This window comes from Pseudophryne corroboree, chromosome 3 (genome assembly GCF_028390025.1).
Source record: "Pseudophryne corroboree isolate aPseCor3 chromosome 3, aPseCor3.hap2, whole genome shotgun sequence".
NCBI classification, from domain to species: Eukaryota; Metazoa; Chordata; class Amphibia; order Anura; family Myobatrachidae; genus Pseudophryne; species Pseudophryne corroboree.
This window is the reverse complement of record NC_086446.1, coordinates 533,431,874-533,453,585: the sequence shown is the minus strand read 5'-3', so window position 1 is coordinate 533,453,585 and position 21,712 is coordinate 533,431,874. Positions and strand designations below refer to the sequence as shown.

At 44.5% G+C, this 21,712-nt stretch overlaps 1 protein-coding gene and 1 long non-coding RNA gene across 9 annotated transcripts in view; one reads left to right on the top strand and one right to left on the bottom strand.

Annotated features, from left to right (window-relative positions):
- The window catches only part of LOC135056238 (uncharacterized), a 45,792-nt gene extending 29,866 nt beyond the window's left edge, over nucleotides 1–15,926 (bottom strand). For both annotated transcript variants that reach the window (XR_010243935.1, XR_010243934.1), the window contains exons 1-3: nucleotides 15,807–15,926; nucleotides 8,920–9,089; nucleotides 7,022–7,169 (exon numbers count right to left, since the gene is read on the bottom strand). This is a non-coding gene — a long non-coding RNA (uncharacterized LOC135056238). The remainder of the gene's footprint in view (nucleotides 1–7,021; nucleotides 7,170–8,919; nucleotides 9,090–15,806) is intronic.
- Nucleotides 1–21,712, top strand: part of SLC39A11 (solute carrier family 39 member 11) — a 1,124,245-nt gene that overhangs the window by 935,800 nt on the left and 166,733 nt on the right. The window lies entirely within an intron of this gene.

Sequence of the window (21,712 nt, the reverse complement as noted above, 5' to 3'; positions counted from 1 at the left end):
TGAATGGAAGTTTGTAGAGCCAAAAATCGGTACAGACCATAAAAAAAAGGTACTGTACCTGCCAAAAAGGTACAGCTGGAGGGTATGCCACTGCATCTGCAGCAAGTCTCTGTGCTGTAGATGGGGGGAAAAATCCTTTTACTGCAGCGTCCTATGCAGAGTTGCCTACCCTCCCTCATTCTGCTGGAGACTCCCTGAAATAGCAGCAATCTCCCTGACTAGTCCAGCAATCTCCCTGATTTTACCTTACCCCCATTATATAGCTGTTACATTCTTGGGGAAAAGTTAAATTAGCGATATATACATTCAAATGGGATCATCTGTGCCATTTCCCTGTATTGGTTATAAGGCACAATGATCCCTATGGCTACATTCATTTTAAATAAGGTTTCTCATGGCCTCTTACAGTATATGTGTATATAGTATACTAACTTTGGGGCTCATTTACCTTTTGATGCAAGTCATTTTCATGACACGCCTCTCAGATGTAGCAGTACACGTCCGTGCTTATAGGTGTTAATTTCACAATCTCCCTGAAATGCTTTTTCAAAAGTAGGCAAGTATGGTCCTATATCCTGCTGTCAGTCCGCCTGCCCCCTCCGGCATCAACAATCCCCGCTCCCTAGCCGCGGCGCAGGTGGAACAAAAGCTGCTGTGGCCACCGGCATAGATGTGTATGAAAGCGGCGCAGCAGAAGGCTTTCATAGTCCTCCCTGCACCGCATACTCTCTGAGCCCCGGAGCCTCCTCTGCGCGTGATGTCACAGAAGCGCCTCCCTGCTAATGTGTTTGGGGGTACTATGGGGTCTATTAAGGCTGGGGCATAATGTGGAGTAATGTAAATTTTGGCTCATACTGTGTGGCGTAATGTTAATTTTATCTCTTACTCTGTGGCATAATGTGAATTTCGGCTCATACTGTGTGGCGTAATGTGACTTTTGGCTTATACCATGTGGCGTAATGTGAATTTTGTCTCATACCGTGTGGCATAATGTGTATTTTGCACCAAGGCCCACCACTCTCTAGTTCCACCACTAGGTCAGGAATAGGTTGGGGAAGTGGAAGCAGCGAGTGGGTGCAGCGGCAGCTAGGACTCAGGATTATACCGTAGCGGACAGTCAGTAGTGGCTACTGGTCGCACCATTATGTTTCATTTTATTTCTCTGGGGTGTATTGTATCTACTTGTATCATTAGGAACTAGGGATAAATTAGATTATGCCATTTGATTACTGAGAGAATGTAAAATAGTGTTAGACATGTCCCTGGGCGGTGCTAGACATGCCCAAAAGGCGGTGCTAGACACGCCCCTCCAGCAGTGTGCACCCCCTAATACAATTAGCTGCGCACGCCTATGACCATATGGAGATATCTGCTGCAGTCTCTCCTTCGTACTTTCAGGGGATCCTTAATATTTACTGATATCCACTGACAAACAGGTGTTTTGGGGGGATATTTTGCTAAAATTCAATGATAGGCCCCGTAATCTTTTGTATCTGCCTCTTCTTCTCCCATCTATGCTGTCTCATTTAACCTCTATCTACTTTTTTTTCCACCATCTGCCCTTTTGCCAAATTACTACCATATCTGCCTCTCTGCCATATCTTTGTCCCTATCCCCTTTATCTAATTTGTTCTTTTTTTTTTTTCAGTCTTCATGTTTTTAATCATTTAGCTTATCCTCATTGTACGTAAGCTTACCCTCATTGTATGTCTACAGATGTGTCTTCTTTAATCGTTGATGCAGTCATGTTAAATAGCCCTTCTAGTCGCACCTAGTAGTGAGAACGTTTACTAACGCTGAGCATCTCTTTTTGCATTTTACCATGAAAATATGTCTTATTCACATCGCTAAGTAATATGATACACAGGTAGACTTGGCTGATTAAATTCATATGTAGCATGTCTATATCCTGTGTGCGACTGTGGCTGTGTCTGCATACGAAATGCTACGTTGCAGTGTTTTCCTAGAAAACACTGTAACATAACATTTCATATGCAAATACAGAACAGATCACTCACACCATGCATCTCGCATTGCATGGCATATAGAGGCTAGGGGGTATATGCAATTGCGGTCGAATTCCCGAAAATGTCGAAAAATGGGACATTTTTGACCCCCAAAAAAAATCGACAATGCAATTCAGTACTTTTCGTCAAAAAAAACGGACTTTCGAAATTCGACTTTTTGAAATTCGACATTTGTCAAATTCGACATTTCTGCAATGGTACAAATGCAGCAATTCGACAAAAGTATATTCAATTGAAGATTGTAAATTCGACAACAGTGCTTTTAGACAGTAAATTCGTCATTTTCAATCCGCCACACTTTGCTGGCGGAATCTAATAAAAAAAAATTAAGACATGTTTTTTTTGTGTTTTTTTAATTGGTAATAGCATATCTATTTATATTAGAAGGGATTAGGTCAGAGGTTCCCAAACTGTGTGCCGTGGCTCCCTGGGGTGCCTCGGGACACTTGCAGGGGGTGCCCTGGGTTGGTGGTCCAGGGCCAATTCAAATTATTCATGGTCAATATAATAGGCAAAACCAGTGTTGGTGGCTGCCAGTCATAAAATATGTGGCCAAACAGAAGCAAATCTTGTCCCTCACCACACAACTGACCCTAAGGATGACATATAAACGCGATCTACTTAATGTAATATTTCTTTCTAAATTTCTCAATAAGAAATTTTTGGCCTAGGGGTGCCGTGAAAAAAATTCTGATATTCTAGGGCGCTGTGATTCAAAATAGTTTGGAAACCACTGGATTAGGTACTTGGTTTGTCTATTTTGGAGGCACAAGTATTATTTATATATTTTAAAAAATATTATTTTTTTTAATTTTTTTTTTATGGAATGGTAAAATTCAGAAGAAGAAAAAATGCGTGGGGTCCCCCCTCCTAAGCATAACCAGCCTCGGGCTCTTCGAGCCGGTCCTGGTTCTAAAAATCCGGGGGAAAAACTGACATGGGATCCCCCGTATTTTTAAAACCAGCAGCGGGCTCTGCGTCTGGTGCAAAAAATACGGGAGACAAAAAGCGTAGGGGTCCCCGTATTTTTTACACCAGCATCGGGCTCCACTAACAAATAAGCAGGTGCGCGGCCAACAGCAGCAGGTAAGAGGAAGGTCAGTTCCTCAAAAACTAAATAGTAGAAAGAAGAATGGGTACCAGCGCTGGCTATATGAGGTCAAGTTGATATACTATCAGCAGTAGTAAATATAATAATCACATTAATATTTAAATGATAGTAATAATAATAATACTACGGATGGTTTGTTCTATGTAAAAAGATAACATTTAATAACATCTCATATAAGACAATGCTAAAAGAAAAGGAATTCCTCTTGCCACTAGGTGGCGATAATAAATTGGATATAGCTTATCTGGGCAGAATTCATAGGTTCCACAATCTCCTATATTAAAGTATGTCCATTCCCCAGGCTAGGACAGCCTCCCTCTGTGCATTCACTTTACTGGATGGATATTTACCAGATCCCCTTGTTGAAGTGCATCAGCCTTGGAACAAGTCCGTATTAGAGCTGTAGGGGTTTAGTCAGTTGATGAAGAAATCCAGTGATGGGAGAAAGTCCAGATTGTGCCAGGGGGGACACGGCTATTGCAGGCCGATTGGGAGAGTGGAGTCCAGATAAAACAGATAATTTGGATCCAAATGGAACAGGCTCAACGCGTTTCACTGGTGTATTCCAGCTTCCTCAGGAGCATATAATCCATGTGTTTAGGGTACTCTATTTATACCCTTACTAATAAGTCCATTAGTGTCACCTGTTTAGGTGATTCCTAGTGCATAGAAACAAACCATCCAAAATGCTACAAAGACCACTCAGTCCAAATTGCACATTAGAAACCTAGTCAAAAATCATATTAAACTTAAAAAACGAGTCTAAATACCTCTTTTAAACATATAAAAAGTATATAAGATGATGTCGATCATGTGACCTATCTCGTCACATGATCGGCAAAAAAGGCAGTCCTATTGGTCCATATACATGTCATTCAATATTCGTTTGGGGAGCGTCCACGTGACGTACATCATCATGTCACGTGGGCGCAACCCACTACTTAATTCCCCTTCATAGAGAGGCCCTGGAAGTATCCAAGGTCTCTTCACTTGTGGAGACCTAAGGGAAACACTTCTCTTGGACATACTTTAATATAGGAGATTGTGGAACCTATGAATTCTGCCCAGAAAAGCTATATCCAATTTTTTATCGCCACCTAGTGGCAAGAGGAATTCCTTTTCTTTTAGCATTGTCTTATATGAGATGTTATTAAATGTTATCTTTTTACATAGAACAAACCATCCGTAGTATTATTATTATTATTATTATTATTACTATCATTTAAATATTAATGTGATTATTATATTTACTACTGCTGATAGTATATCAACTTGACCTCATATAGCCAGCGCTGGTACCCATTCTTTTTTCTACTATCGGGCTCCACTAGCTGGGTAGATAAAGCCACAGCCGGGGGTCACTTTTATACAGCGCCCTGCGGCCGTGGCATTAAATACGCAACTAGTCACCCCTGGCCGGGGTACCCTGGAGGAGTGGGGACCCCTTCAATCAAGGGGTCCCCTTCAATCAAGGGGTCCCCCCCCCCTCCAGCCACCCAAGGGCCAGGGGTGAAGCCTGAGGCTGTCCCCCCCCATCCAAGGGCTGCGGATGGGGGGCTGATAGCCTTTGGAAAAATGAAAGAATATTGTTTTTTTCAGTAGTACTACAAGTCCCAGCAAGCCTCCCCCGCAAGCTGGTACTTGGAGAACCACAAGCTAGGGGCACTCTTTTGCTGACACTTTTCATAGTTCTTAGGGTACTTGTTGGTTTCAAATTCTTTCGAAAGTTTTCAGCAGAACCCAGTACAATGAGCGTTTTACTCAAAGTAATAAAAGCATTCATGTAAAAAAATTGTTCTGGATCCCGACAAGTCTATTTCATTCAAGTCTTAATGGTAGCCTGCTTCTAGCTACAGTATATATGAAGATCTAAGGTAGATTTGTAACACTAGACGATCTAACGCAAGTATGTTGTAATAATTGAAAATGGTTATGGCACATGATCAGGATAATGAAGAAGTCAGACATCCAGCATTCCATATTATTCGTACTAAATGCCATTGTGAAGGGAATTGTTAATACATATCTACCTATATGATTCTGCTATTTACCAGATATAAACATCCACAAAGATATAACAATGTGCAGATCTTTTCTAGTTACTTTGGAACATTCTTGGAATTCAGAAGCTGGAACCACTGCTCTGACTATAATGTGTTCTGGGTGTATGTTCTGTTCACATGACATAAATTACGGTACATCTTATGTAGAAGTACGTGTTTTAACCTGGAAAATTCTGTGTTTCGTTTCTCATTCTTACTATTTCACAGACCTTGTCCCTTCTACCGTATACTAGACATAAAAGCCTGGATTTACTTGATTCCTCTAATCTTCCTGCCTCACCTGTCAGTCATTATTCAGACTCATCACTATGTTCATAATCTGAATTCCTTCCGTTTTTTTTTTTTTATAGTTTCTGTCTATATTTATCCTTTCCCCTTGTTTGTTTATAATGTATTTAGTTTATGTCCCTTTTACTCTTCTCTTGATAGCTCTCCGCCTGACTGTCATCTTCTCCTCTAGACATTACCATACGCTGATTGGATCCAGCCCTGCATAAAGGGCTCTCTTACTGCCAGCGGCCTCTTGAGATGGACCTCAGATTGCAGTGTATGAAAACCTTTCTTACACAGAAAAGTGATTACTGGTATGAATGTGCCTGTAGTCTCTATTAAAGCTCTGGAGAGCCAGTATAGGTTTATGGCTGTAAAGTAGCAGGATGAGTGATGGCTCCTAGGTCACTGATAAGAAAAAGCACCTGCTGATATAGGGCATAGTATTAACTGAGACCCAGTGATGAAGCTTCCATTTCATCCATATCTTCTTTAGCTACAGTATGTAGGCAAGTGTAGCTTTCAGGCAAATATCCTACTTTGTTTTCCAAGTTGTAATTTGTGGTCTTGTAAAGCATACCTTTCCTAAATCTACCAATAATAATACAACTTGAGAAACTTGCATACAGTACCATTGTTTAGAATAATTAGCAGTAAAATTGTGCCCCTCCTTTTCTTTGTCTTAAATGCCTTAGGTGGTATTTAAGTTTTATCTGTTGTCTGTGCAGTTGCAATGATGCTTATATGATGCAATCATTCGAACCTATTTACTACTAGCGTTTGCCCACAGCTTCACTCGCGTGGATGTCTGCTATTGCTCTGCGGAAATCATTTTAGAAAGTCAGTGGTGCAATCTAATATTGTGATGTATATTTTATATTGTACACATTGATCACAAGATTTCTTTTTTAAAAATATTTGCCGTTTTTCTTCAGAGATTAACACAATAGTTTGGGGCTACTAACTCAAGCAACCCATGTAGAGCTGCCCATGGGAGAAGCAGTTGGTCCTGAGATCTATGCCTGCAGCCCTTAGCGTTTGCCCCTGCAACTTCGTCATAACAAAGAAAACGCTTGAATTGAAAAAAAGAAAAATCATTGACGATGAATGTATATGTAGTATAAACACAGTCTCTCCTGCGCCACATGCCTCAATTAGGTTCCTCTGCAGAGCAGTAACTTAAAGTTGGGTTCTGTTGCATAACTTGGGTGTAGTCAAGTACAGCAGAAGCATGATCGGAACACCAACTTTTAGTGTGCTGAGTTTTGAGCATCTGATTTTTCATTTATTGCTTCTCTCCCAGATGTCACATTGAGATCATACATATCTCGGTTTCTTTCTAGGTCATTAGTGAAAATGCGATCCAAATTCATCTAGTAGTTTATGCATGATGCAGGAACAACTAGACAAAAATTCAGATTTTTTTTTTTTTTGTTCCCCGTCTCATTAGTTTATAAACAGACCCTAGAAATATATTTCTCAAAAAAAAAAAAAAAAAAGAGCTATTCACAGACACAGCCCTAACAGTTTTATTATCTATATAAACATACCTATAGTTAGCAGCCTGATGATTTTACAGAATGTATAGGATCACATTTATCATGCTCCTGCCGGCGGTCCACAGACTGTTTCTATCTCATTAATACTCATGAATATTCACAGCTGCCCAGTAGATGATGGCTAAATTCAGGCTGACATCTAAAAAGGAAATGTAGAATAAGTTGCATAGCTGTAACACACATTAAATGCGACATATATTTAGCTATCTTTTTAGATATATTTAATATTCAACACTTGACCAATGGAGTATTTGCTTTTTCTACCGGTATTATACAGAAACTTCTGAACTAGGGGAGACTTCCTGGACTTCTAAGAGAGCAGGTTAATAGTCAGGGTGTGCTAATTTGGTGCAAGGTGGTTAGGTCCGTATCATGAACTGAATTTTCAATTACTCTCTCTCCAGTAAACCTGTGTTATAGAATTTATAGTCACATCACAATAGCGTTCTCTTAGCACTTGGTGTGTACAGATGTGAAAGGCGCTTGGTAAAGTGATTGCTTCCCCATTTTTTTCACTGCAAACCACCACAAAGCGATGAAGGATGGGCCTCCCATCTCCACTACGTAATCTTTATCTAACTCCTAACCGCACATGTGTCAAAATAATATTGATCCACGAGAAGATCTTTACTATTTAACTGATGAAATTCTGCATGAAATACAGACATGGCAATTCCGCATCAATCCAAAACATCAGTGGGACCGCTGATTGAGCATCGCTACAGAAAGGGTGGGAGGTAGTTTGGAGGCAGATGAATGACAAAGATAAGAATTCATTGTTGTCATGTGATTTTGAGACTGGACAAGTGGTTATGCTGTTTTGGCTGTGTTTTTTCTGTCTCTCTTGGACTTCTCAGGGTATGAAGATGCTCCCAACAATAGCCTTTCTGGCCTCCCCTGGGGCTGTATTCATGTACTGCTGCTGCTGCTTCTCTCTCTCTCCCTCTCTGCTGTGGTGCCAAGATGGCAGGCTCTAATGTGATTTTCTCTGTCCTCCGGCATGTTGGAAGGTGTGGTTTCTAACACCTCTGGCAGATTTGGAAAGCATCCACACCCTGTGGCTGCCCCTCCCCTGTCACTCAGCTCCTGGGACCCAGCCATTCTAGACTGGTGAACGAACGCTGAGTCTGGGAATTACACTCGATTACTTTTACATAAGGAAAACCTGTCACGAACCGCTGCGGGTTCTTGGGTCCGTCCGTTGCCGGCGCAGTTGCTCGCAGTGCTGTACGACCTTGTGGGGACGCGGCGGGGTCAGTGGCAGAGATGATGCAGGTTCTAGGAGTCGGAAGTGCGGGGATCTAATGGCCGGAGGCACCTCTGTGTGTCTGCAGTATAGGAGGTGGCCATGTTGGAGACCAAATGCAGCACCTGTGGGTAAGTGTTAGCCAATCCCGTGCCTGTGCTGCCGTTCAGTGACTGCCTGCTATAATCACACAGCCTGTGGAAGTTTCTACTTAATCCTGGTACTCGTTTACTCATCTCTCAGTTAACCCATTCCTCACTGTTGTCTTCTGCTGCAGCTCTTCACAGTGTTTCAAGTATTATCTTCACAACCTGCAAGTACCTCTTTCAGTATTGTATCTACGTTTTTGCATCATTCAAAGACAATTCTTTACAGTTCTCCAGTTCAGCCTTTAAGCATCAGTAACAAGTCTTCACAGTTATTCATCTTTGTCTACAATGTCCAGTTAACACTTCTTTACAGTTTGGTACCAATCTTTGCTTCATATTGGACAATTCTTCACTATTAGTCAGGCACGTTTTATCTTATTCATATGAACATTTCTTCAATGCATCTTTAATACAGATCCTGCTGATCGTTATGCCATTCATTGCAGTACGTCAGTTTATATATGGTGTCTAATGATTGTCATTTAACGCCTTACTGGAATTGTAGCTTTCTAATAAATATATGAAACGGAACTTTCTTCGTCCTCCCTGTTTCCACCATACTCCGGCACCAACACCTTTGATTGGTCCAAGGTTAACGGTTTCACAAAATCAGTTGGTCCTGACAAAATCCATCCATCCGCTTTTCAGGGTTCAGACGTGTTACCTACAATCAAGGAAAGTCAAGTAACAAGTTTTAGGCATCTGTGCAATAAGGTTGGACAATACTAGTGTACATAACATAATAATAACTAAGTTAACATTATTTTTAAACGTTATCTTTGTTACGAGGGACGTGGCCTGGCTGTCAACCGAATAAGCTGCACCTTGCCTGAGCTCCTGCCTGCATGCTTACTAAAAGCCCTATTTACCCCCTTCTTGAGCCCTCATTCACCCTGCTTGGGCACCCCAGCCCTTCACCTTGTGCCTCTGCATCTGTGGGAGCGTGCTGCGGAGTCGGGAGGCAGCTTTTGCTGTCTCTGCGGATTGCGGCCCCCCTCCACGACTGAAGCCGGGACCTGTAGTTTGGAGGAGCCCCGGGACGTATGCCGGAGCCGTTGGTGGATGCCCGAGTCTGCCCTCTCTGCCGTACCGCTCGCCAGAGCCTGCTGCCCTGTTCCTGCACGCCGCTTGGTCTCCCGTCTGGCGGCTGAGCTCGGTGCTAGCTGTGGCAGAGGGCTGCCTGGATGTGAGTAGCCCGTAGCGGCAGCCATCTTATTTCTCCTCACAGCGGCGCAGGCAGGCTGCCCGGCGCCGTGGAGATCAGTGTGTGCCATACATGAGATCTTGCCAGCATTCTCCTCTCTCCCTCTCAATTTCAAAACATCTGCCTGCCTGCTGAATAACTCTTTCTGCCCCCTACTTTCTATAAGTGCAGCTATCCACATCAATAGCATTACTGCTTAAACATAGCTGTACTGCATAGGTCCCAGCACTCCCCCCTCTGATCTGTATCACCCCCCAGCTCTTGCCTGTGGCTCTCATTGGTGCCAGCCATCCACTGTGATCTATTAACACCTCATCACCCCCCACATCACCCTGTCTGTGCCACATTTTTCTCCACTGAGCACAATAATATCCTCACCCCTGGAGAGACACTGCTGGTCAGGTCTTCCCGGTGAAGGGGAACTCCAAGCTTCTCTGTACAAGACAACCTTGATTGCTCATGTGGAAGTAAATATTTTCTCATATTATAAGGCACACAGTGGTGTTTCCGGTATGTGTCTATACCCCTGCTTCGATGTACCATATATGATATAACGACCCTATACCCAGCGGTGACCGTGAATGTCTCTCAAGCTGGATACAGTACTGCAATCATTCTAACCTGCCTACCTAATATTCACGGAGCTCCTTGAATGTGTTATGGACAGATTCCTTACTATGTCGACCCCTAAACCTCAACGTATCCGGGTGGGTGGAAAGAGGCCTGCACCCTCTTCTGAATCTTTCCCCCCTCTAGAGTTTGACCTGACCCCCTATATTACCGTCCGATAGTCTGGACATCATGCCACCAAAAGCTCCTCCCACACCTCCCTCCTATGCTGAAATTGTAAAAGCTATTAAGGAAACAGTGGAACCTATGCTTCAGTTACAAGCCGACAAGCTTATGTTGGCAGTCTCCGACATTAAATCAGAGTTGAACACCATGTCTCGCAGGATTTCCACTAACGAAAATCGCATAGGAGCTAACTTTCAGGAGATTGATGACCTGAAGCAACAGGTGTTACAGTTGTCGTCTTCCCGACAGCACATGATGTCTAAATTGGACGATCTGGAAAATAACTTGAGGCTAAATAATTTGAGGATAGTAGGCCTCAAGGAATCTATTAAGGGCCCTGACTTACTTAGATTTCTACTTTCGGACTTACCTGACCTGCTTGGGATTCCTGAAGAATTATCATCCCTTGAAATTGAACGGGCACATTGCCTGGGACCACAGAGGGAATCTAACCAGGCCCGCTCTCGCCCAGTTATATTTCGTTGCTTAAATTTCCGACACAAGGAACTGATCTGGTCCGCAGCTCGTTCCAAAGGTGCTCTAAATGGGATGACCAGAGAATTTTTCTCTTTCAGGACTACTCGGCAGAGGTGTCCAGAGCTCGACGGGATATGTCGACTGTTTGCTCACAATTAGTGCAGTCGGGTACTAAATTTGCGTTGCTGACCCAGCCCGGCTGCGCATATTCTTGCCACAAGGCCCTAAAGACTTTACAAATGTCGATGACGCCAAGGCGTTCCTGCTACAACTGGTAGGACCCCCAGAATCTAACGCAATGGACCAGAATGAATGAGTCCGCAATTGGTCTGCCTTTTCTCATTACTTCATATGCTATTTCATGTTTAATATGTTGTAGAGGTTAAAGTACCCTGTTTCTTAGATACCTGATGGTTCAGGGTGAGGTCCTGAGGCTGCATTTCCGGACATTGCACTGATAGACCCTCTGCATTTCTTTGACTTTTTCAGGACATATTTCTAAGGTTTTTTTTAATTTAACATGTTATTATGGTATACAATGTTGTACTGTATACTTTCTTGTTCCTTGTTTCCTTTACAGGAGAGTGTTCACGGTTGCTGCTGTTACTTACAATATGGCTGTGAACTTACTGCTTCACAGTTGGTTCGTTTACCTCATGTTCTTTCATGTTTCCTTATTTGTCTCTTTTTTCTTTCTTTCTTTCTTTCTTTCTTTCTTTCTTTCTTTCTTTCTTTCTTTCTCCACATTCTTTCCCCCTTTTCTTCTAGGGAGCTGGAGGGATACTCACATTGATATCACGTTCTCGGTGCTTGTGAGTATGATTCTGCAGATGTCTTCTATTTGTTTGTACTGGTGTATAGGCCCTGGAATTATGCTCCGCACCCATCTCTTTCTATTATTGATTATGGCTGCTTCACTTAAAATTTATTCTTGGAACATGCGGGGTATACACTCCCCTGTTAAACGTAGAAGAATACTTATTTAAACAAGGTAAAAGCGGATGCTATTCTGTTGCAGAAGACACATCTGACACCTGAGGAACACTTAAAGCTTTCCATGCTTCGTCAGAGGCTGGTTGCATCATCCTCTTATCATATCAAAAGCGAGAGGAGTAGCTATCCTCATTCGTAAGGGGATTGCTTTTGAGATACATAGCCAAATCATTGATACGGGGGGTAGATATGTTATCCTAGATATTACCCTGGAAGGTTCTAGGTACATTCTATGTAATGTCTATGCCCCTGCTGTATATGACAAATCTTTCTATATAAAAATAACTAATTTACTTCGGCCATATAGTAATACCCCTATCCTTTTGAGACGTGACTTGAATCTGGTATCATCTGTGACCTTGGATAGGAAGGCGGCATCTTCCCACAAGTACAGCCTTCCGAAGACCAACTTGAAATATCTATCCACCCATCTTGGTCTTGTTAATATCTGGAGGCTCCATAACCCTATAGAGCTTGATTACACATATTATTCTGCCACTTTTAACTCATTCTCACGATTGGATTATTTCTTTGTCTCTGATATTCTATCGGATAAAATTTCAGACACTAGTATAGAACCAATACTGATTTCTGACCATGCACCCATTTCCATAACTCTCCAAACTAAATATGTACTAGGGTCCTCTTCCCAATGGAGATTCCCTGCCCGCCTGGCGGGTTCTCAGCACTTTCGAACCATGTTAAGCGTCGCTTGGGATTCATTCCACCTCAACAATTCCGCACATGAATCAGACCCGGCTCTGTTCTGGCAGACAGCCAAAGCGGTATTGAGGGGGGATATTATTTCATTTGTTGCTAAATTTAAGAAGGAATTGAACTCCACTTATCGTGCTGCCCAATCTGATCTCACTTCTTCTTTCCAAGATTTTAAAGCTTCTCCCACTATGGATAGGAAAATTTTGTATGCCAAGGCTAAGCAACACTATCATTACCACAACTCAGTCCAGAAAATTCGAAATTATTCGTAGCCCCCATTACCGCGCAGGAGGTTTCAGATACCATTCGCTCTCTTAAACACCTAAAGACTCCAGGCCCTGATGGTCTGTCTGCAGAATTCTATAAGATTCTTGAGTCAAAAATTAGTGGCCCCTTGGCGTCTTTATACAACTCCATAAGCTCCCTTCACAAAACCCCACAATATTTTAACTCGGCGTCGATTAGAGTACTTCCCAAGCCGGGGCGAGACTCACTGTTGCCTTCCTCCTATAGACCAATAGCGTTACTTAACGTTGACTACAAAATCCTCACAAAACTTTTGTCGGAAATGATGAAAAAAATTCTTCCGGGTCTAATTCATGAAAACCAAACTGGCTTTATATGGGGAAGGCACTCAGTGACCAATATCAGAAAGCGTTTTGCTGTAATGCAGGCCTTGGGAGTCTTCTCGGGCAGATGGCCCCGCTTTCCTACTGTCCCTAGATGCCGATCGTTCTCACATTACAAGCCCTCTACAATGACCCCCTTACCCGAATCTTCACTAACAAATTCGTTTCCGCCCCATTTTTTACCCAAAGAGGTACTAGGCAGGGTTGCCCGCGTTCGCCTCTCTTGTTCGCAATAGCCTTGGAACCCCTAGCTTAATGCCCTTAAGACAACTTCCCACTTTTACTGGTGTTGAAATAGGTGATGTACACATTATGTTGAGTTTGTTCGCGGATGACATGCTCCTGTTTGTCCGTAACCCTCTGTCTTCCATCCCGTCCATATTTCACACTAGCTAAATTTGGATAATTTGCAGGTTACCGAGTGAATGTTGCTAAATCTGATTTGCTCCCCATAGGCCCTCAGAAGGCCTCTGCAGATCTCACAACCCTCATACCCCAGCTTAAAATTAATACGAAATCACTAAAATACCTGGGAATACATATCCCTCAACACACCTCTCAAATTTATTCATGTAATTATACACCAATCATCCACAAAATGAAACTTCAATTGGAGAATTGGATTGACCTCCCCCTCTCCATCCTTGGCAGAACCATAGTGGTGAAGTCGGTGACCTTTCCAAAATTGTCATACTTGCTCCAAATGTTACCTATAGTAATATCTAGATCAGATGCTATAGTCTGCTCTAGAATATTTTCCAGATTTGTTTGGAAAAATGGAAGACCACGTATGCCCAAATCTCGCACGTACTTGCCTAAACAACAAGGTGGTCTGAGTATCCCTAATGTTCAGTTGTTTGCTAGAACGGCCCTCTTCCGATATGCTTCGGATTGGATTTGAAATCAAAGCTCTTATGTCAATCTTTCCCTAGAAGAGGCGCTCTTCTCCCCATATTCTCCGGCCACGCTTCTGCACACTCGCCTGAAAGATGTCCCGACAGACGTCAGAACTAATGTCTTATTCAATGACACATACAGGGCTTGGGTATCGGTCCACAAAAATCTTAAGAGTGATCTATACCTTACCCCTTACATCCCTATTTGGGGAAATCCTAATTTCCTACCATTACTGCACAACAAGACATTCTACATGTGGAAGTTACAAGGTATCAATGCCATTAAAGATGTTTTTGATCCAGGTGGCCAACTTCTTTTTTTTTCCCCAATTACAGGATAAATATTCCCTGCCGCAGAGACAATTCTTCATGTACCTTCAGCTTAGGCATTACATTGCTGCTCTTGAAAATCCTGTAGGCCCGTTTCCTTCACCACATGTAATATTGACTGTCCTAGCTCTTTGTCGCTCCCGCCCATTTAAAATTAGATATTTATACACGGATTTACTAAAAGCTAATGCTCCCTCTTGGACCTCGCTCTCTTTGGCTTAGAGGAAAGAAATCCCTGACTTTCCGGACATTACACATGTATTGGGTAACACGAAACGGGCTCTTCAATATGTGAAGCCAGCTAAATTGCAAGAAATTTATATCAAGACTATTAACAGAATGTATGTGTCTCCTGCACAGAGGAAACATTTTAATACCTCTGAATTAGGGTTATGTGTTAAATGCTCTATGCTTAATGCTAATTTTGCTCATAATTTTTGGTCTTGTTGTAAGATTAGGAAATTTTGGCACAAAATGTGTGCTTACTTTAACAAACTGTTTGCACTGTCTTTAACGTTAAACATTCGAGCACTGTTATATGCAGACTTCTCAGATTGGTTGGAGATCTCTGACATTACCCAGATAATTCCTGCCCTGACGGTCATGATAACTGTGGCAAAGCAGACGATACTCTCCCATTGGATATATCCAACAGCCCCGACAATTCAAGAATGGGAAACTGCTTTGTTAGAAGTTATTTACCACGAACGCCGCATGGCAACTTTGCACGCTACTAATGGTGTTCAACTTTTTTTAATAAGAAATGGGGTTTAGTTTTAAGTATGTCTTTGCCTACACGAGAGCAGCTACAACGACTTTTTGACCCTGTCTTGTGGCAGGGGAAACCGTCTCCTCTCACTTAATGGTTCTGGTTCAATAATACATGTCATTTACTATTGGAATTTCTTGTCCGCTTTTCTGATATTTTTAGAACACCGAATTGAATTCTAGATTCCTAGCATTGGATGACACTCCGGCTCCCTATCCCCCCCCCCCTTCCTCTTTTCCCCCTCTTCCCCCTTCTTATCCCACTCTCCCCTCTGTTCTTTTCTTCTTTCTTCTTTTCTAGTCTGCCTCTTACTTTCTTTGTAATAATTATAAAAAAAAAAAAAAAAGGATCAGCCTTTGAGTATGCTATGTTGATTTCTGGAAAGGTATCATGATGTCTTCTGATAGTATGCATTTATGTAATCTCCAGATTTCTAGTTGTTTTCATATCTGTAATCTTGGCTGTTCAATAAACAAAATTTAAAAGAAAAAAAACTTTATCTTGGTTACGTTGTCAACAATGAAATTTTGTCATGAAGTGTAGTGAGTTATTGTATGAATATAATACATACCTCAGAAAATAGATTTCAAAGTGAAGGACACACGCTGAGATCCTGAGTGAGCAGTGCTGAAATCTTTCAGTGCAGACAATTGCTAGCAGTGATAAAGATGAGAATCCATTGTGGTCATACTCTAGTAAAATAACAAGGAATAATGAATGACAAAGTGTCCACTGTCTCTTTCGTCTTGATTATACATTGTATTGCTGCGAAGTCTACATGAAAGTAAGCTAAATAAAATAAGAATTTACTCACCGGTAATTCTATTTCTCGTAGTCCGTAGTGGATGCTGGGAACTCCGTAAGGACCATGGGAAATAGACGGGCTCCGCAGGAGACTGGGCACTCTAAAAGAAAGATTAGGTACTATCTGGTGTGCACTGGCTCCTCCCTCTATGCCCCTCCTCCAGACCTCAGTTAGGGAAACTGTGCCCGGAAGAGCTGACACAACAAGGAAAGGATTTGGAATCCAGGGTAAGACTCATACCAGCCACACCAATCACACCGTACAACTCGTGATAACCATACCCAGTTAACAGTATGAACAACAACTGAGCCTCAGTAACAGATGGCTCATAACAATAACCCTTAAGTTAAGCAATAACTATATACATGTATTGCAGAGAGTCCGCACTTGGGACGGGCGCCCAGCATCCACTACGGACTACGAGATATAGAATTACCGGTGAGTAAATTCTTATTTTCTCTGACGTCCTAGTGGATGCTGGGAACTCTGTAAGGACCATGGGGATTATACCAAAGCTCCCAAACGGGCGGGAGAGTGCGGATGACTCTGCAGCACCGAATGAGCAAAGGCAAGGTCCTCCCCAGCCAGGGTATCAAACTTGTAGAATTGTTTGATCCCGACCAGGTAGCAGCTCGGCAAAGTTGTAAAGCCGAGACCCCTCGGGCAGCCGCCCAAGAAGAGCCCACCTTTCTTGTGGAATGGGCTTTTACCGATTTAGGATGCGGCAACCCTGCCGCAGAATGAGCTTGCTGAATCGTGTTACAGATCCAGCGCGCAATAGTTTGCTTTGAAGCAGGAGCACCCAGCTTGTTGGGTGCATGCAGGATAAACAGCGAGTCAGTTTTCCTGACTCCAGCCGTCCTGGCTACATAGATTTTCAAAGCCCTGACTACATCCAGTAACTTGGAGTCCTCTAAGTCCCGAGTAGCCGCAGGCACCACAATAGGTTGGTTCAAATGAAACGCTGATACCACCTTAGGGAGAAATTAGGGACGAGTCCTCAATTCTGCCCTGTCCATATGGAAGATCAGATAAGGGCTTTTACATGACAAAGCCACCAATTCTGACACATGCCTAGCCGAAGCTAAGGCCAATAGCATGACCACTTTCCATGTGAGATATTTTAGCTCCACGGTCTTAAGTGGCTCAAACCAGTGGGATTTCAGGAAATCCAACACAACGTTAAGATCCCAAGGTGCCACTGGAGGCACAAACGGGGGCTGAATATGCAGCACTCCCTTAACAAACGTCTGAACTTCAGGCAGTGAAGCCAGTTCTTTTTTAAAGAAAATAGATAGGGCCGAAATCTGGACCTTTATGGACCCCAATTTTAGGCCCATAGTCACTCCTGACTGTAGGAAGTGCAGAAATCGCCCCAGCTGGAATTCCTCTGTTGGGGCCTTCCTGGCCTCACACCAAGCAACATATTTCCGCCATATGCGGTGATAATGATTTGCTGTCACCTCCTTCCTAGCTTTTATCAGCGTAGGAATCACTTCATCTGGAATGCCCTTTTCCGTTAGGATCCGGCGTTCAACCGCCATGCCGTCAAACGCAGCCGCGGTAAGTCTTGGAACAGACAGGGCCCCTGCTGTAACAGGTCCTGTCTGAGAGGCAGAGGCCATGGGTCCTCTGAGATCATTTCTTGTAGTTCTGGGTACCAAGTTCTTCTTGGCCAATCCGGAACGATGAGTATAGTTCTTACTCCTCTCTTTCTTACTATCCTCAGTACCTTGGGTATGAGAGGAAGAGGAGGGAACACATAAACCGACTGGTACACCCACGGTGTCACTAGTGCGTCCACAGATATCGCCTGAGGGTCCCTTGACCTGGCGCAATATTTTTTTAGCTTTTTGTTGAGGCGGGACACCATCATGTCCACCTGTGGCCGTTCCCAACGGTTTACAATCTGCGTGAAGACTTCTGGATGAAGTCCCCACTCTCCCGGGTGGAGGTCGTGCCTGCTGAGGAAATCTGCTTCCCAGTTGTCCACTCCCGGAATGAACACTGCTGACAGTGCTAGCACGTGATTCTCCGCCCATCGAAGAATCCTTGTGGCTACTGCCATCGCCATCCTGCTTCTTGTGCCGCCCTGGCGGTTTACATGGGCGACCGCTGTGATGTTGTCTGATTGAATCAGCACTGGTTGGTTTTGAAGCAGGGGCTCTGCTTGACTCAGGGCGTTGTAAATGGCCCTTAGTTCCAGTATATTTATGTGTAGTGAAGTCTCCTGACTTGACCACTGTCCTTGGAAGTTCCTTCCCTGAGTGACTGCCCCCCATCCTCGGAGGCTTGCATCCGTGGTCACCAGGACCCAGTCCTGTATGCCGAATCTGCCACAGCAGAGACACCCTGGCCCTTTGTGACAGGGTGATCAACCGATGCATCTGAAGATGCGATCCGGACCATTTGTCTAACAGATCCCACTGAAAGATCCTTGCATGGAACCTGCCGAAGGGAATTGCTTCGTAAGAAGCCACCATCTTTCCCAGGACTCGCGTGCAGTGATGCACCGACACCTGTTTTGGTTTCAGGAGGTCCCTGACCAGAGATGACAATTCCTGGGCCTTCTCCACCGGGAGAAACACCTTCTTCTGTTCTGTGTCCAGAATCATGCCCAGGAAAAGCAGACGCGTCGCAGGAATCAGCTGCGACTTTGGGATATTCAGAATCCAGCCGTGCTGTTGCAACACTTCCCGAGAGAGTGCTACGCTGACTAACAACTGCTCTCTGGACCTCGCCTTTATAAGGAGATCGTCCAAGTACGGGATAATTATAACTCCCTTCTTCCGAAGGAGTATCATCATTTCGGCCATTACCTTGGTAAATACTCTCGGTGCCGTGGACAGACCAAACGGCAACGTCTGGAATTGGTAATGACAATCCTGTACCACAAACCTGAGGTACTCCTGGTGAGGTGGGTAAATGGGGACATGCAAGTAAGCATCCTTGATGTCCAGCGACACCATAAAATCCCCCTCTTCCAGGCTTGCAATAACCGCTCTGAGCTATTCCATTTTGAACTTGAACGTCCTTATATAAGTGTTCAATGACTTTAAATTCAGAATGGGTCTCACCGAACCGTCTGGTTTCGGTACCACAAACATTGTGGAATAGTAACCCCGTCCCTGTTGAAGGAGGGGAACCTTGATTATCACCTGCTGGAGGTACAGCTTGTGAATTGCCGCCAGTACTATCTCCCTTTCCCTGGAAGCAGCTGGCAAGGCTGATTTGAGGTAACGGTGAGGGGGAGTCGCCTCTAACTCCAGCTTGTATCCCTGAGATACAATTTGTACAGCCCAGAGATCCACCTGTGAGCGAACCCACTGGTTGCTGAAGTTTCGGAGACGCGCCCCCACCGCACCTGGCTCCGTCTGTGGAGCCCCAGCGTCATGCGGTGGACTTAGTGGAAGCGGGGGAGGATTTTTGTTCCTGGGAACTGGCTGCCTGGTGCAGCTTCTTTCCTCTACCCCTGCCTCTGGGCAGAAAGGATGCGCCTCTGACCCGCTTGCCTTTCTGAGGCCGAAAGGACTGTACATGATAATACGGTGCTTTCTTAGGCTGTGAGGGAACCTGAGGTAAAAAAGTTGACTTCCCAGCTGTTGCTGTGGATACGAGGTCCGAGAGACCGTCCCCAAACAATTCCCCACCCTTATAAGGCAATACCTCCATGTGTCTTTTAGAATCAGCATCACCTGTCCACTGCCGAGTCCATAAAACTCTCCTGACAGAAATGGACATTGCATTAATTCTAGATGCCAGCAGGCAAATGTCCCTCTGTGCATCCCGCATATATAAGACGACGTCTTTTATATGTTCTATGGTTAGCAAAATAGTATCCCTGTCGAGGGAATCAATGTTGTCTGACAGGGTATCAGACCATGCTGCTGCAGCACTACACATCCATGCTGAAGCAATAGCAGGTCTCAGTATAGTACCCGAGTGTGTATACACAGACTTCAGGATAGCTTCCTGCTTTCTATCCGCAGGTTCCTTTAGGGCGGCCGCAGTGCCACCCTTTTTGATAAGCGTGTGAGCGCCTTGTCCACCCTAGGGGATGTTTCCCAACGTAACCTGTCCGTTGGCGGGAAAGGGTACGCCATCAGTAACCTCTTAGAAATCACTAGTTTCTTATCGGGGGAACTCCACGCTTCTTCACACAATACATTTAATTCATCAGATGGGGGAAAAGACACTGGCTGCTTTTTCTCCCCAAACATAATACCCTTCTTGGTAGTAACCGGGTTAACATCAGAAATGTGCAATACATTTTTCATTGCAGTAATCATACATCGGATGGCCTTTGTAGACTGTACATTTGTCTCATCCTCATCTACACTGGAGTCAGACTCCGTGTCGACATCTGTGTCTACCATCTGAGCTAGCGGGCGTTTATGAGCCCCTGATGGCCTCTGAGACGCCTGGGCAGGCGCGGGCTGAGATCCCGGCTGTCCCAAGGCTGCTGCGTCATCGAACCTTTTATGTAAGGAGTTGACACTGTCGGTTAAGACCTTCCACATATCCATCCAATCTGGTGTCGGCCCCGTCGGGGGCGACACCACACTTATCTGCCCCAGCTCAGCCTCCACGTAACCCTCATCAAACATGTCGACACAGCCGTACCGACACACCGCACACACACAGGGAATGCTCTGACTGAGGACAGGACCCCACAAAGTCGTTTGGGGAGACAGAGAGAGAGTATGCCAGCACACACCACAGCGCTATATAACACAGGGATTTACACTATAATGAGTGATTTTTCCCAATAGCTGCTTATTATCCTATTTGCACCTAAATTTATGTGCCCCCCCTCTCTTTTTTACCCTTCTTGTACAGGATACTGCAGCGGAGAGCCTGGGGAGCGTCCTTCCAGCGGAGCTGTGAAGAGAAAATGGCGCTGGTGTGCTGAGGAAGAAGGCCCCGCCCCCTCAGCGGCGGGCTTCTCCCGCGTTTTATATAGCTTAATGGCGGGGGTTTTTACACATATACAGTTTTCCAGACTGTATTATGTGTAGTTAGTGCCAAAAGGTATTCTTATTGCTGCCCAGGGCGCCCCCCCCCCCCAGCGCCCTGCACCCTACAGTGACCGGAGTGTGTGGTGTGCAGTGGGAGCAATGGCGCACAGCTGCAGTGCTGTGCGCTACCTTAATGAAGACCGGAGTCTTCTGCCGCCGATTTCATCTCCTTCTCTTCTGTCTTCTGGCTCTGCAAGGGGGACGGCGGCGCGGCTCCGGGAACGGACGATCGAGGTCAGGCTCTGTGTTCGAACCCTCTGGAGCTAATGGTGTCCAGTAGCCTAAGAAGCACAAGCTAGCTGCACGCAGGTAGGTTTGCTTCTCTCCCCTCAGTCCCACGTAGCAGTGAGTCTGTTGCCAGCAGATCTCACTGAAAATAAAAAACCTAACAAATACTTTCTTTCTAGCAAGCTCAGGAGAGCCCACTAGGAGCACCCAGCTCTGGCCGGGCACAGATTCTAACTGAGGTCTGGAGGAGGGGCATAGAGGGAGGAGCCAGTGCACACCAGATAGTACCTAATCTTTCTTTTAGAGTGCCCAGTCTCCTGCGGAGCCCGTCTATTCCCCATGGTCCTTACGGAGTTCCCAGCATTCACTAGGACGTCAGAGAAAGAATGTTCCTCATCCGTAGCCACTTCACTGCACAGCAAAGAA